The sequence below is a fragment of the Crocodylus porosus genome, unplaced genomic scaffold (assembly GCF_001723895.1).
Source record: "Crocodylus porosus isolate Cpor-Errol unplaced genomic scaffold, CroPor_comp1, whole genome shotgun sequence".
Lineage (NCBI taxonomy): Eukaryota > Metazoa > Chordata > Crocodylia > Crocodylidae > Crocodylus > Crocodylus porosus.
The window spans coordinates 70,567,160-70,581,084 of NW_017728948.1; the positions used below are offsets into that span (position 1 = coordinate 70,567,160).

The 13,925-nt window shown below is 40.4% G+C and overlaps 1 protein-coding gene across 3 annotated transcripts in view; it reads left to right on the plus strand.

Moving 5' to 3' along the window:
• The first annotated feature begins 2,724 nt into the window (after window positions 1-2,724).
• HPGDS (hematopoietic prostaglandin D synthase) overlaps window positions 2,725-13,925 on the plus strand; it is a 61,359-nt gene continuing 50,158 nt past the window's right edge. The window contains exon 1 of one of the 3 annotated variants that reach the window (XM_019553424.1): window positions 2,725-2,753. The gene's annotated coding sequence lies outside the window, so the exon portion shown is untranslated. Of the gene's footprint in view, window positions 2,754-2,944; window positions 3,028-13,925 lie in introns of those variants that run through there. The other 2 variants (XM_019553423.1, XM_019553425.1) reach the window with 2 other exon arrangements.

The following is a 13,925-nucleotide window of genomic DNA, read 5'->3' on the forward strand; positions in this document are numbered from 1 at the left end:
AAGGGATTGATACCAGGGAGGAAGGCATTGATTCCTTGGGTTGGCTCCCCAGGAATTAGGCCTGGTGGTTTTAAACAGGGTTGAAACCTGGGAGTTTCTAATCCTGCCAGCTTTGGGCTGGGGTTGAGGTTTGTGCAAGACACAAATTACCTACAGCCCAGGCCTAGAGAGTAAGCCTGGCTTTTCCCCTTTGTGCACAGCACTTAGCAGGTTTGTGTCAGATACATAATGCTATGAACCCTTGAATTTAGCACCTCCATCATGCAGAAAAATGCTCTGGTTAATTCTGCACCTGTGAAGAATGTTGAACAAAATTTGCAAACATTGATTTAAGTTTCTCAGACATTCTTGATGTTACACCCATTACACCTATTACCATAGCAGGTTTCATCAAGTGGATCTGTTAAACAGTGCTCCAAACAAGCTCTACACAGATAAATCTGTGTCTGTGTAGAACATGAAGGGGGTCTTTTTTATTCACAGTGTTTATGAATGTGCCCCGGGGGACAAAGGGAAAGGGGAGGGAGACCCCTCCTACGGCAGGGCTCGATGCAGAAACAGGCTGCTGTAACAAGAAAAAGAAAAGCCCTGAGAACAAGGCAAACTTACCTTTTATAGGAACAGCCAGACTGGATGAGCCATGGATGGGCAGAACATGCATGCAGTTCATCAGCCCCTTTTATCCGAGGCTGGGGACTGGAGTGGGAGGATGAAGTCATCAAGGAACGCTGCCCAGCAGAGATAAAAGCTGCCAGCGGGGAAACAATTGTGGGGACATGGCAGGGAACAGGCTGCGGAGCCATCTCTTAAGCTGAGCAAGAGTTGCATGACCAGAAGGAGGAGAGGCTGGGGAAGGACACTTTGGAGGGCTCTGACAGTTAGTTAAAGGAGATGCAGCCCTGGATGGCAAGGGACCTAGGCCAGGGAGGAAGGCATCAGGGGATGACAAAGTCTGCAGTGTGAGTGGGGACTGGCTAAGGCCCCTCCCAAGTGTTTCAGTTAATTGTTTCTTTTCTTAATTTTCTCTAAGCCTTAGGGCAAGTAAAAAGGGTCATAAGCAATGCTCAAAGGGCATAGCAAGCCTGGACCACTTCAAGGACCTTCGCATAAAGAGGGGGACCCAGCACATCATCAGGGATGGCTCACCGCCCTAAATACACCTGAGTGAAGTAAGAGAACAAGGGTGCAGGAGGCAACACCAGAAGGCAATCAGGCTAACCACCAACTGGCTGTTCCAAGAGGGTGGCGCATGACTGGGGTGTAGGGGAGGCAAAGCCTCAAGAACACCTGCTGGGAGTAACACCTGACCTGCAGACCACTACAAGAAGGAGCCCCACTACTGCATGGAAGATCCAAATCATGGCAGGTGAGTGTCAGGGCATCCTTCGGGGAGAACACAATCCAACATAGCGGTTGCAGGAGCAGCCTCTGTGGCAGACCCTGGGCACATACTTCAAGGCAGCCAGGGAGCATTTACATGAGACCAGGTGGACACAGAATGTCTAGAAAAATTGCATTACCAGCCAGAATAGAGAATCAAAAATGGATTGAGATAGTTACTGCAACTTTAAAATAAGTTCAAGGAAGTTGTAGTCAGTTACTCAAATTGATAGAATTAAAATGCTGAAGGATGAAGAGTTCTGAGCTTGAGAAGTATGTTTACAACCATGGTGCTGGAACATGGCCTTCTTTTTCAACTTGAGAAAAGCAAATATATAGATAAGAACACCAGGCTGTGCCTTAAAAGATCATGTTGCCAGAGAACAAGGAAGAACTTACCAGACAAGCCTGTTTTGATTCAGAAGCAGCAACTTAAATCCACGAGTGGTAAATACCAATTTGCTCTGTAGAATATCAGTAGGAGTATTCTAGATGCTCCTTACCTTATCATCAGTCCCATAAGGATCTGAAAGCATTTTTTAGAGTTAAGCATTACTACTTCCTCTTTGATAAGTTATCATTACTACAGTCAAGTTACAATGGAATAAACTGAGACACAGCAAAACTGGATGGTTTCCATAAGTTCAGAGTACAAGAAAGTTAAGGCTAATAGAAGAACAAGATCCTCAAGGTGGTAAAAATTAAGCTATCTCCAGTGATCTTAAAAGAGGACTGACAATTTATACATCAAGCCCAGCCATTAGTTTTATCAATTAGGCTAGGGACAGAAATTACACATAAACCAGTGCAAGTGATCAGAAACCAGTACGAATCTACAATGCAAGAGAAGTTCAGTGCACATAAACCACTTTCAAAATGGCTAAAACTGCTTTAAGATAAAGATAGACAGGTGTAGTATCAGGCTTAACTGATTTAGGTTAAAACAGTTTATTAAACTTCTGTCCCAGTTCAAGTATCCCTCCAGATTCAAGTTAACTCACAGTACCCCAGCATCCCAGCATGCTTTGTACCTCCCTCATAAACTCCGCCTTGCAGAATGGGTAGGCTAGCCTTGGCTCAAACGGTCTGCTCCAGCTGAGCAGGGAAACATGCTCTAGCTCCCCCCAGCTCCTGGCCTGAGCCACTGCAGGCATGTGGCTACATTTCCGGATTCAAAAGTGGATGTTGGTTCACTTGCTTATTGGTTCAATCTACAAGGAGCAGTTTCTCTGACTTGAGAAGGGTATTTATAATCAGATCAATCACAGGTCACTCCCAAGAGATTAGATTGTCCAGTCATAAAGTCGTAAACAGATTTACAGAGAAACTACTCCTCTTCATGGAAGACAGGACTACACATTCCTGAAACTGAAGTAAGTGAGATTTGAAGCTTACATACAACCAAAGAAGTTGACTTCTTTTTCTCAATTCTTATTTTCTCTATAAATCTGTTGCTGCAATCAGGGGTTGTTTTTTTTTCATCTATGAAAAATGACGTGTCTGGATGTATGATGTAAAAGACTTTATGACTGGACAATCTAATCTCTTGGGAGTGGCCTGTGACTGATCTGATTATAAATATCCTTCTCAAGTCAGAGAAACTGCTTCTCTTCACTGAAGACAGGACTACACATTCCTGAAACTGAAGTAAGTGAAATTTAAAACTTGCATACAACCAAAGACGTTGATTTCTCTTTCTTTTTTCTCAATTCTTATTTTCTCTATAAATTTGCTGTTGCAACAAGGATTTATTTTTTATCATTTAGTTAAAAATACTTAAATATTGCACTTTTACAGTTTGGGGAATTTAATTAGAAATCATTATGAGAAACTAATTCTGATTGCTTGTAGCTAGGTACAGTTGCTAGCTACACACAGTCATTCCTGCATTAATTTGCAAGTGTATCTCATACCTACAACATTTCTACTATTCTATCTTTACACTACTAATAGTCTTCTCTGCTGAAGGTTTTATGATCTAGAGAAACATGCAAGATTACTGCAATACTTGCAAAACTTATGACCCAGATTCCTAGATCTTGGTTTCCTAAGCCAGTCCATTAGTTCAGTGAGTCAAATGGCTCCTCTTTGTCACCACTGAATTAATATCATTAAAACTGAACCATTCTGATAATCAGAACATTTGTCTGAAATGCAGCCGTAGTGCAGGAAGTGCAAATACAACCAAACAGTGGCAGGAGACTCAGAATGCAAAGTTTGATCCCATTATGAGCTAAATTGTAGGAAAGCCTTTTATTAAAGGTAAAACATTTTAAACCACTATTTTTCTGTAAATAAAAGTTGAAATTTATGCCTATGTAACCAACACTAAAATAGGTTTAATGTCAGAAGAATTAAGTGATGTCTAAGGCATCATTAAAAGTGCCCTCCAGGTCATTTTCTAGTTAATCCTGTCTCAGGAATCCATCTTCTTCAAACACTCTTTCTTCCTATTCATCCAACATTATTTGTAATACTTTCCAGCATTGCTATACACCTACTTTCCAGCACCATTATGCAGAAGACACATGTTGCTTCCTTTAGCTGCATTGTTTTCTTTTAAATATAGTAACCGGGATTTAAAATAAAAAGTGTTTTCTTTCTTTTGAAATGCACTGTCATGCCTTCCTGTGTTCTGCCATGGCTTCCTGTGTTTCAGGAATTTAGTACCCAGAGTGGCGTTAGCCTTGTCAAAAGATCAGCATGAGGGTGCTTACATTCTTGTAGTTGTCCTTGATCTGAAATAAAATCTATCCAGGCTAAAAATATGTAACTATGCTTTGTGAATGGAAAGATATAACTCTGAAATACAGTGCATCAGGCATTCACTATTAGGGAAGGAGATAGGGCAGGACAACACCTTAGAGACTAACTGGTTCAAACAGGCATGTGCTTTCATAGGCAACAACCTACTTTAGCAGATGCTGTTAGGGAAGGAAGCACACACAGAAGGGAAAACTTAAATATTTGTTTTCTAGACTTCATTTGTTTAAAGGAAAAAAAGAATGACTTAGTGACTATTGCATTTAAACTTCAGTATAGTATGATATAGTACAATTTTGTATCTGTTTAGTTATGTATATCAGTGCAGTCATACAAGTTCCAAAACCTCCACATATTGTCATTTAGTTCCCAGCATTTTTTCCCCACAAGCTTCCATTTACTGAGATGATTCAGTCTAATGTCATTGGCGGTAGTGGAAATTTCCGCTTTTGTAATCCTGTTCCCATTAATGACCTTGGCAGCCATCACTCTTACCTATTGGGCTATGTCTGACCTGAAGTCTACATTACCCATGTCCTGGGGGATAATAAGCCTGCAGTTGTATATTAGTTATCACCACTTATAGGCTCAGTACAGATAGTCAAAAAGCCCAAGGCTGAACTGATTCAATCCTTACAGGTTAGTCTAAGCTGTGTAGATTGAACTGATACGCAAGTGAACAGATATTCCATGTTCACAGTGCCTCAACAACCATAGGAAGTGGCTTATACTGTAACATGGCAAACAAGCTGCTGTAGATTCCACATTTCCACATAGCTCCTTTGGCACAAAAAAAGCTTAATACAATGAGCTCATGTTGCCGTGCAGCTGATATAGCAATCAACAGTTGACACTGAATTTCCATGTGAGGAACTTTGGGGCATATTTAAGAGTTTGGGCTGACTTTAAAATGCTAGGACATGCAAACTATACCAATCTAGAAGCAGGTTATTGTTGCCAACTGGAAAATGGCAACATAGACCACTCCAGGCCCTTGACTAGCCAGATTGGTGTTAACCAGTCAAGTGGTAATTCAGCGTTTGGTGGAGCTAAATAATAACCTGTGGGCAAAATACAATTTACCAGCATAATTAACACACCTGAATGAAACAGATGGCTTTTGAAAACAGTGTCCCCAAACTATGCTGAGATCAATAAAGGCATACATGTGCCCATATTTTGCTCACCACAAGGACCGAAGTAGTATAAAGTGCAATGGGTACTCTCCCGTTGGTCATCTACAGAGAAAGGCTCATGAATACCAGTTTCAGACGTATGGGAAAAATACATGACATCAGGGTGCCAAGAAACTTAGCTGTTTATATACTCTTTTCAACTAACCTGGTTATTGATAGTAAGGTTTGAATGACATTGTAGCCATGATAATCCAGGAAATATATGAAAAGTAGGTGTTTTGGGTAATATCTTTTATTGGATCAACTGTATAATTTGGAAAGATGGTAGACAAGCCTTCAGGGGCAATTGTCCTTCTGGTCACTTTAGGTCATTTGTTACATGATGCAGCTACAGGGACGATAGTTATTTTCAGGGACCCCTTCTCTCCATCTCCTGATAATTATCTCTAATAACACTGTACCAGAATCAAAGACCATGTGGCAATAGACATTTTACATAAATGTGTCTCAGGATGGTGGCCAGAGCATGCAGGTTCAAAACATGGTGGGGTTCTGCTCCCAGTTTGGATGCCAATCATCTGCTTAGTATTGTCAGGGCCAACGATGATAAGAAATTCTCCATGGCTGAACATGTTAACCTTATGGTATGTGTGGGGCCAGCTGTATTGCTCAATAGGGGAAATTTAATAAAGATAAAGAGGTCATTGGTATGTGGGAGTGAGTTTGAATAACAACATTTATTTTCCATGGTTCCTTCCGTTTTAGAAAGGTTTTAAACCTCTGCGTTCCAATGTTTAAATTCTCTTCTTGCTTCCAATTTGCTTTTCCACTAGGCTTTTGCTAATACGAGCCTAATAGCATCTGTGGTTTTTGCAGTGGACTGCATAAGTATGGGGAAAGAATTTTTAGTTGCAATTAACTATAAACTCAAGTTTTGTGAAATGTGAAAGTCTTTTTTAAATTCCTCTTCATTATATAATCTTCATCAATATTTACATTCCATGGATTGTAAGCCTTTTAGTCTAAAAGCACAAATTGGGATAATCTAGTTATATAAAATGGAACACGAAGAATGGTGTAAACTTTGTGGCCTGAATGCTGCACACCATCAGGTGCAAGAAGGTGTGAGTTTTCTTAGCAGGGGCACATGACTATCAGAGGCCAAGTAAGTGGCAGAAGCAATTAAATGTAATGCAGACTTAGGTTAGAAGTGTCATAGAGTTAAAACTACATTAGGAAATAATTATATTTAATAAAAGTCATGGCTTTTGTATGTTGATGGAACCAGAATTTTAGCTGGCCTGACTTCAGCTTGGAGTTATGCTGAGCTACAGCAGACAAAGATCTGTTAATTGAATAGTTAATTCTGTGGATAAAAAAAAAATTACAAGAAGAGGTAAACATTTTATAGGCATGAATGATAGAGGCAGTGATAGGAATGGCTTATGTTTTATATAATGATTCCATCACAGCATGCTCCAGAAAGACACAAAAAAGTTAAAATGTTCAATCAAATATTTTAGATTGATAAATTGCTGGATGGTTCCTGAGATAGCTTACTTCACTTTTTATTGCCTAGCACCCAACAGTTTCAAGTATCTCATACAGGGTTTGTTTGGTTTTTTTTGTTTGTTTTTTAATAAGCTCAAAGAAATTATCTGGAATGCTTTACAAAACAAGCTAAACCAAAATTTAAATTGGGTCTGACCAATGACTAGCCAATCAAAATGTGCAAAGGTATAAAATACATTCTAAAGAAATAGCTGGGTTCAAAACTAAAGGAAAGCAAAATTGTAACCATTGTTCAAATTGAAGTTGAAAACCTTATGCTGAATTCTGAGGTCAGAAAGGGAATCTTGTAGTGGATCTGAATAAGCATTGTGATTCAAGACATTAACAGTAATATACTGTTACAGTACTGCCATCCTCCTCAATTCAGCAAATACTTTGCATGTCCCTGTATGTGCCTCTACATTCCATCTCCCTGTATGTGACTGGAGTACGGGGGAGAATTTGGCAACACTGAGTCAGCAGCAGACACAGTGGATTCCAACAGGGTCATTGCATGCTAACAAGGTGGTTCAAGAGGAGTTGAAGTAAACACTGAAAACCCAACAACCAAGAATACATTTCAGAATACCTTGTATGAAGTAGCCTTTGTAGGTTGCAGACCAGAGTGACCCTGTTCAAGTCCCAGATCAGTGGGAGGGTCCTAGGACCCAGGTGCCACCACTGCTTTTCCCAACAGCAGCACAGGGAGAGTTTCTGTAACTGGTGCTTTTCCCCATAGTGGCATGAGATAGCAACTGCTGCAGAAGTCTCCCACCCCACCAAATCTCCACATCTGTGAGCTGGATCAAGTGGCTTCATGGTCTGGATCCAGTTCATTAGGCTGCAGGTTGCAGACTGCTGGCATAGAGAGTTTGTTGCACCGCATATAATTTTATTTAATACTTTTATCTGCCATTATAATTTATTTTGTTTTTATAATAAGCTGCCCTGAACCTCTTTTGAGTAGGAAGACATATAAATCTGATAATTAGTTTCATTAATGACTAATACTTAGCTAGGTATGAGCTTATATACCTACTAGGTTGGGGCCACTGAGCAGGGAAATGCAGCATCTTGCATTTAAGCATCATGCAGCATAAAAGAAATCAATGTTTCTTTTACCCTATTATAATTTAGAATTAGTCGCATGATTAATACTGTTAGGGTAAAAAACAGATTACCGTACTGACAGGATTAGTTCCACTAACTCTATGAATTTAATCCTAGGAATGTGATCCAAAACCTAATACAGGGTTTATCTACATGAGACGCTACATCGCCATAGCTCATTGTTACAGTGATGTAGCAGCAGCGGGCATGAACCATGATGCTGACACTACTGCACAGTAACAATGAGCTACTGTGTAGTAGTGTGGGAAAAGACCTGTGCAGCATCTGGACTATACAGTAATATTGCTTAAACAAGTACTAAATGACTGTGCAGTAACAACTGTGCAGTCCAGTGCATGTACCCACACTTCATGGAAATTACTTCAGTTGACTTAAATGCTGTTGAGTCACATTTTTCATGACTAATTAACTAAAGGGATCCAGTCACTAGGCTCATTTAAAATATAAAATTGGGAAACGGAGGAGGAGGAAGATGAATTAATTTCTGCCTTCCTCTTGGCACTTCAAACCCCAAGGTTTCAAAGAACTTTACAAAGGAATTTCCATGATCTCAGATGAGGGAAACTGAAGTACAGAAAGGTGGAGTGACTTATCCGAGATCAACCTGCAAGCCAAGCCAGGAACAGAGTCCCATGTTTTCTCTCTCATAGGTCACTTTATTCCTTGCCCCTGGCCTCCACCCCCCACCTTTTCTTTTATGACCTTGCTTTGCATGGCCCTAAAGCTGAACTTTAAGATTGATTTAAAAATAAACTGACCCTTTCATGTGTATTATTAAGAATAGCTTGGCCAAACACTAGTCTAGGATGGTTTAGATAGAAACAATCCTGCCTTGAGCAGGGGGTTGAACTAGAGGGCCTCCTGAAGTCCCTTCCAGCCCAACTTTTCTATGATTTTGTTTCTCTGTCAACTGAAAAGCTACAATCATTGATGGAGGTTATTTAAGATCTCCTCTTTTATTTATTTTTGTTCTGTCGGCTACAGAACACACAAATTGCTAGCAGGTCTGTCAAGCACATGTCTGTACCCTGCTCATATCAGCTGCTTCTGCTACCTCTGAAATTTTTTTTATTAAGTAATGTCAAATATAATTCATCAGTTCCGAGTTACAAAAAAAAATAGTCTCTGGTATTTTAACAGATTTGCACGCTCAGCTCAGATTTCTCAATGATAGAGCTTAGTTATATTTTCTTCCTGTTTGGAAGAAATTCATCTCAATTCTGTCCTACTATTGCATTCACTGCTGACTTCATTGACCAGCTATCTGTGATAAAACCGAGCAGGATTTAATCTGAGGTGTGTATCACTCAGTATTAGACTTTGGTGAAAGCTTAGTCTGCCTGTGTCCTCTTACCCTATTCATTAATATAAATGAGAAGTCTGGATGGGGAATTATTGGGGCAACAGCTCCAGATTGCTCCTTTCACAAAAAAATGAATCAATGAGAAACACTGCTGGAGTCTAAGCTCCTAAGCACATGGAGGGAAGCTGCTCCAACACACTGTAATTACAATGTGTTGGAGCAGACTCAATTAATTGAGTCCGCAGGAGCCTGGAAATTAATGGGCTCCAGAATTACTCCAGTGTGATGAGTATCAGCATTCCCATGCTGAAAAATGGAGGCGGGGGTGCTTTCACCAAAGTTGGTTCAATGAGCTTTAGTTAAAGTGTCCCTGCCACTGTTTTACAGCGTGGGGACACTGATACACATGATGCTCCAAGAGCCATGGCTCATTAAAGCACCACCCCTTCCCCCACCCTCCAGAGCACATCTATAATCCTAAGAGTTGCCTAGTTTAGTCAGATAATTTATTCAATCAGAATTCTTGGGTATCATTTGCAGGGGTGTCAGGAGGTTTACTCAAATGCTGATGAAGATGTAATCTGGCTCACCATATTTTATTACCGATGAATATACAAGGGAAGGAAAGAATATGGCATACTCTTCAGAGCTCAAACTGAGATTTTTTGCAGAGGTGGTAATCAGAGAAAAAAATATGTACTTGCAAACCAAGCAAATTGGATTTGAAAATCAATGAAGCGTATAAGAAAAAACTTTTTTACAGTCCACGTGTCCAGAGTCTGGAACAGACTGCCCCCAGAGGTGGTATAAGCACCTACACTGGACTCACTCAAAAGGCATCTGGATGTTTATCTTGCTGGGATCATTTGACCCCAGCAGACTTCCTGCCTATGGCAGGGGGGCTAGAGTTGATGATCTCAAGAGGTCCCTTCCAGCCTCTAATGTCTATGAATCTGAATACAAAAGGCACCCAGTGCAACATACTTATGCCACTACTTTTCAGAGCTGAAATGTGGTACCTGTTATCCTATTATAACAATCCCTTTGTAGGGCACAGACCAAACTGAATTCAGTCATTTATATTTCACAGATTCAAAGTCAGGTTCCAATTACAGCCACATTGCAACTTCTATATCTAGACATCACATTAAGATTTTACACACCTGTTTAACAAGTCTGTCTGTCTGTCACTACAATGTTAGAACAATTATTCCTCTGCAAGTGAAATAATTTGACTTCCAAACTTAAAAAGTACTTTTTCCCAAAGCTAGGGGAAAGATAGGTTAGGGTGAAACCACAGATACATTTTTCATTATGTGAGACAGCCATTTTATCTACATGAAAAGTGTCTCCTAAACATGAACTGATTCCAGGTAAGACATTCAGAGTAGGGTAACAGTTTAAGATCCATTTCACAGAACATGCCTTTGATGTGGTACAAATTCTTTAAGATATAACATCAAGGCTGTTCTACTGGAAATGGTACTAAGATCGCAATTAAGAAAGAAAAATCTAGATTAATCTGTGCAAATTTTTATGCCATTTATTCAACACTTATTACACAGAATGGGCAAACTCTCCAGTGCAAATTTTTAAAAAAGACAATTACGGGCTAGAGGAAGTGTTCAGAACTCCACGTCTTACAAACAAACATGGCTTTTATAAAACTGAAGCACATCTCTAAGCCTGAGAAAAGATGAGTTCCATTGATCCCAAAGTTAGCTGGAAAAAATATTTTGATGATGTTCCAAAATTGTTGCTAGTTACCCAGAAGAGGTCAATGGTTGATATGCAAAAAAAGTGTCCTTCAACTCACTAGTCACTCATCAGGCTTTAGAAAAGCTTCCTCTTAAATTCATGATCAGAGACTGCACTACAGCACTTTCCCACGCTCTCAGAAGATATTAGCATTTCTCCCAGCAAGGTGCTTCAAATACAGTCATAACTGAAAAGTCACAGAAGGTGAACTTCCTGTTTTTCAACAACTGACACAGTTCTGGCAAAAGCTCTCCAAAAGCTTACACAATGCTTGTCAAGAACGCACCTTCTTAAGAGCGTGTCTACACTAAACTTTTGTTCCTCGGAACTGTTTACTAGATAAAGTCAAGGTATCAGACATGTTTGCAAAGGCTATGTGGATACTCTCTATACATTTTCCAAACTACAAGCAGGTAAAGAACATGTTTGTAGAAAGTATAAGTAATGGATAGGAGTTTACAGTTAATATCAGTTTTCAGACCAGTAAATTTTCTAAAAATTATTGTATAAAAGCAATTTCCAAAATAACTCAGATTTCCAGCAATGAGTTTTTGTGGACACTGGTGCTTTATTGCTCATTCTGATCAAGAACTTCTGGAAATATTAAAAGTCAACTTTACCTTTGAACCCTTGTTCAATGCCATGTCACATTTTATGCTTAGGATGTCCTAACAGCAGTTAAAATGTGAATGTATGTACATTCAAGTGATAAAACACATGCTATGTGTGAACATATCATAGCAAAAATAAGACTTTTCACAGGACGAGTGTCTCCAGATTGTATTGAGTAATATTTGTTCAGTTTTCATCAGGCCACTCCACAGATATAATATGAACACAGGTCACTGATTGTTAGTCCCAGCCCTGGCAATGCACTGGAGCCTTGAACTGGCCCCAGGATTACTTGTCTGCCAGCAGCAGAGATCCTGTGGATCCAGCAGCATTCTGTCCTGGGCACAGCTCTGAGTGCCTTCCTTTGCCCACTGCCAGTGGCAAAGGCCCAGTCCACTCAGGCATGTCAGGGACAGGTGCTCGTGGGCTGAGCAGTATCAAGATATGCAGTGGAGAGGTTATGAGCTCCAGGCGCAGGACCTGCCTGTCTTCACAGGCACATGTGCAAGCTGCGGTGCCTGGTGCCAGGGTTGATGTTATGGGACAGGAGATGGAGGCACATCCATCTGCAGCTTCAAGTCCAGCCAGAGTTGGCTGAGATCGCAGTAAGCATTAAGTATCTGACTCCACAGAACATGTACTAATTTTTATATGGGATGGTAATGTTTGTTACACCTCAGATAAAAGATGTGCTAAGCGTCTCACATGACAAGGCCCGCATTTTCTGAATGGCCAATCCTCTCAAGTAACAAGCTCAGACTGTGCATTTCTCAGAGTGAATCTCACCATTCACCCTAATTTTATACGGGGTCTCCATGCTACACCACCTGTTTACCAACTATGTTTCCTCAGCAAGTCCAACTAGACCTGACCCCTGTTATAGACTTTTCTGTCAGGCCTCTGATTAGTAAATAAATGAAGTGACCTAGAACAGTCGTTCTCAACTGGGATGCCACTACATTCAAGGAGTGGTGAAGCAGTGCCATGACTCTAAAGAAGCTGAGAGTTATGGACCTAAAACTTTGCCTCTCCGTGCACTATGTATCCATAGGAACATAACCATAAGAGTTAAAAGTGTTAAAATAACAAATGGACTGCATGCAGTCCTGTCTTATCTAACTGTTTAAGTAGACCACATTTTTCCCAAATACCTCAACCATTTGGGAATGGAAGACGCATCGACTCCCTCTACAGCCCAAACCTTTTCTCAGCTACAAGTCTCTCCGTCCTGCACAACTATCTCCTGGGTTATCCGACAGACCACTGACCAGAGAATAGCAGGGTAATACATGAAGGGATTTCCCTGTATTGTTTGTCAATTCTCAGTACTGGGGTTATTTGAAACCAATGACTTGGACTTGCAGCAAAACTACTTAAGACTGACATCACCCTTAGTTACCCTTTAGCACGAAATTAACATAACAGTCAAACAAGGGCATACACAGTAGTCATAATGAATTAAAAACAACCAAAAACCCTTATGCCAGTCTGCATTTCCTATCTCCTGCAGTGAAACTGATACTCTTAAAAGTTGTCAGTAACTTACCTGGGGAGATTTAACAGAAAACACTCAAGTTAAGGCCTTTATTAAAAAGGCTTAATTTTCAGAGGACAGGCACTTAGTAAGTCCTGAATAGTCAAACACTTTAAGTGCCTGAAGCTGGAGAGAGGGAAAAAAAAAGAGGAACCCAAAAGTCATGTCTTATTCTTGAAAATTCTGGGTTCTTGCTTAAATACATATTAAAGACACATGTCTGACTTTCTTGGTGCTTGTTCAAACCTTAAAAACATAATAAGATAAACAGCACTGTAGACTTAAAGTACAATATAACTCATATGAAAAGTTTGTAAATAGTAATATCCCCTGAGCAACCTGATTCTTGAAATCCTCCCCTAAAAAATCTTAAGAAAACTAGATGAGCCTTGCCCTGGAAGTTAATGCCACTGGGCTCTGGGGGACAATATGGGAGTGAAATCACCTGGAAAATGTCTTACCAGCAGCTCCCTCCTTTAGCACAGGTGCCACTTCTGAGATACCCAGGGAGAGATCCTGTCATTCAGGTACCCTAGTCCCAAACCATTTGAAGTTTTAAAATCAACAATCGTAATTTCTGCCTATCTAGGGTGTGTATACATGAAACGGGCCCTAAATTTAAGTAGTGGATTTCTAAACCCACAGCTTCAATTTAGGGCCCTTAAAACCCCCGTGTTGTGCACACACCCTGCACTTACCTGCCTCTCCAGTGGCAGGGAGGGGAGGGTGAGCTGCTGGTGAGCAGAGTGGTCCCTGG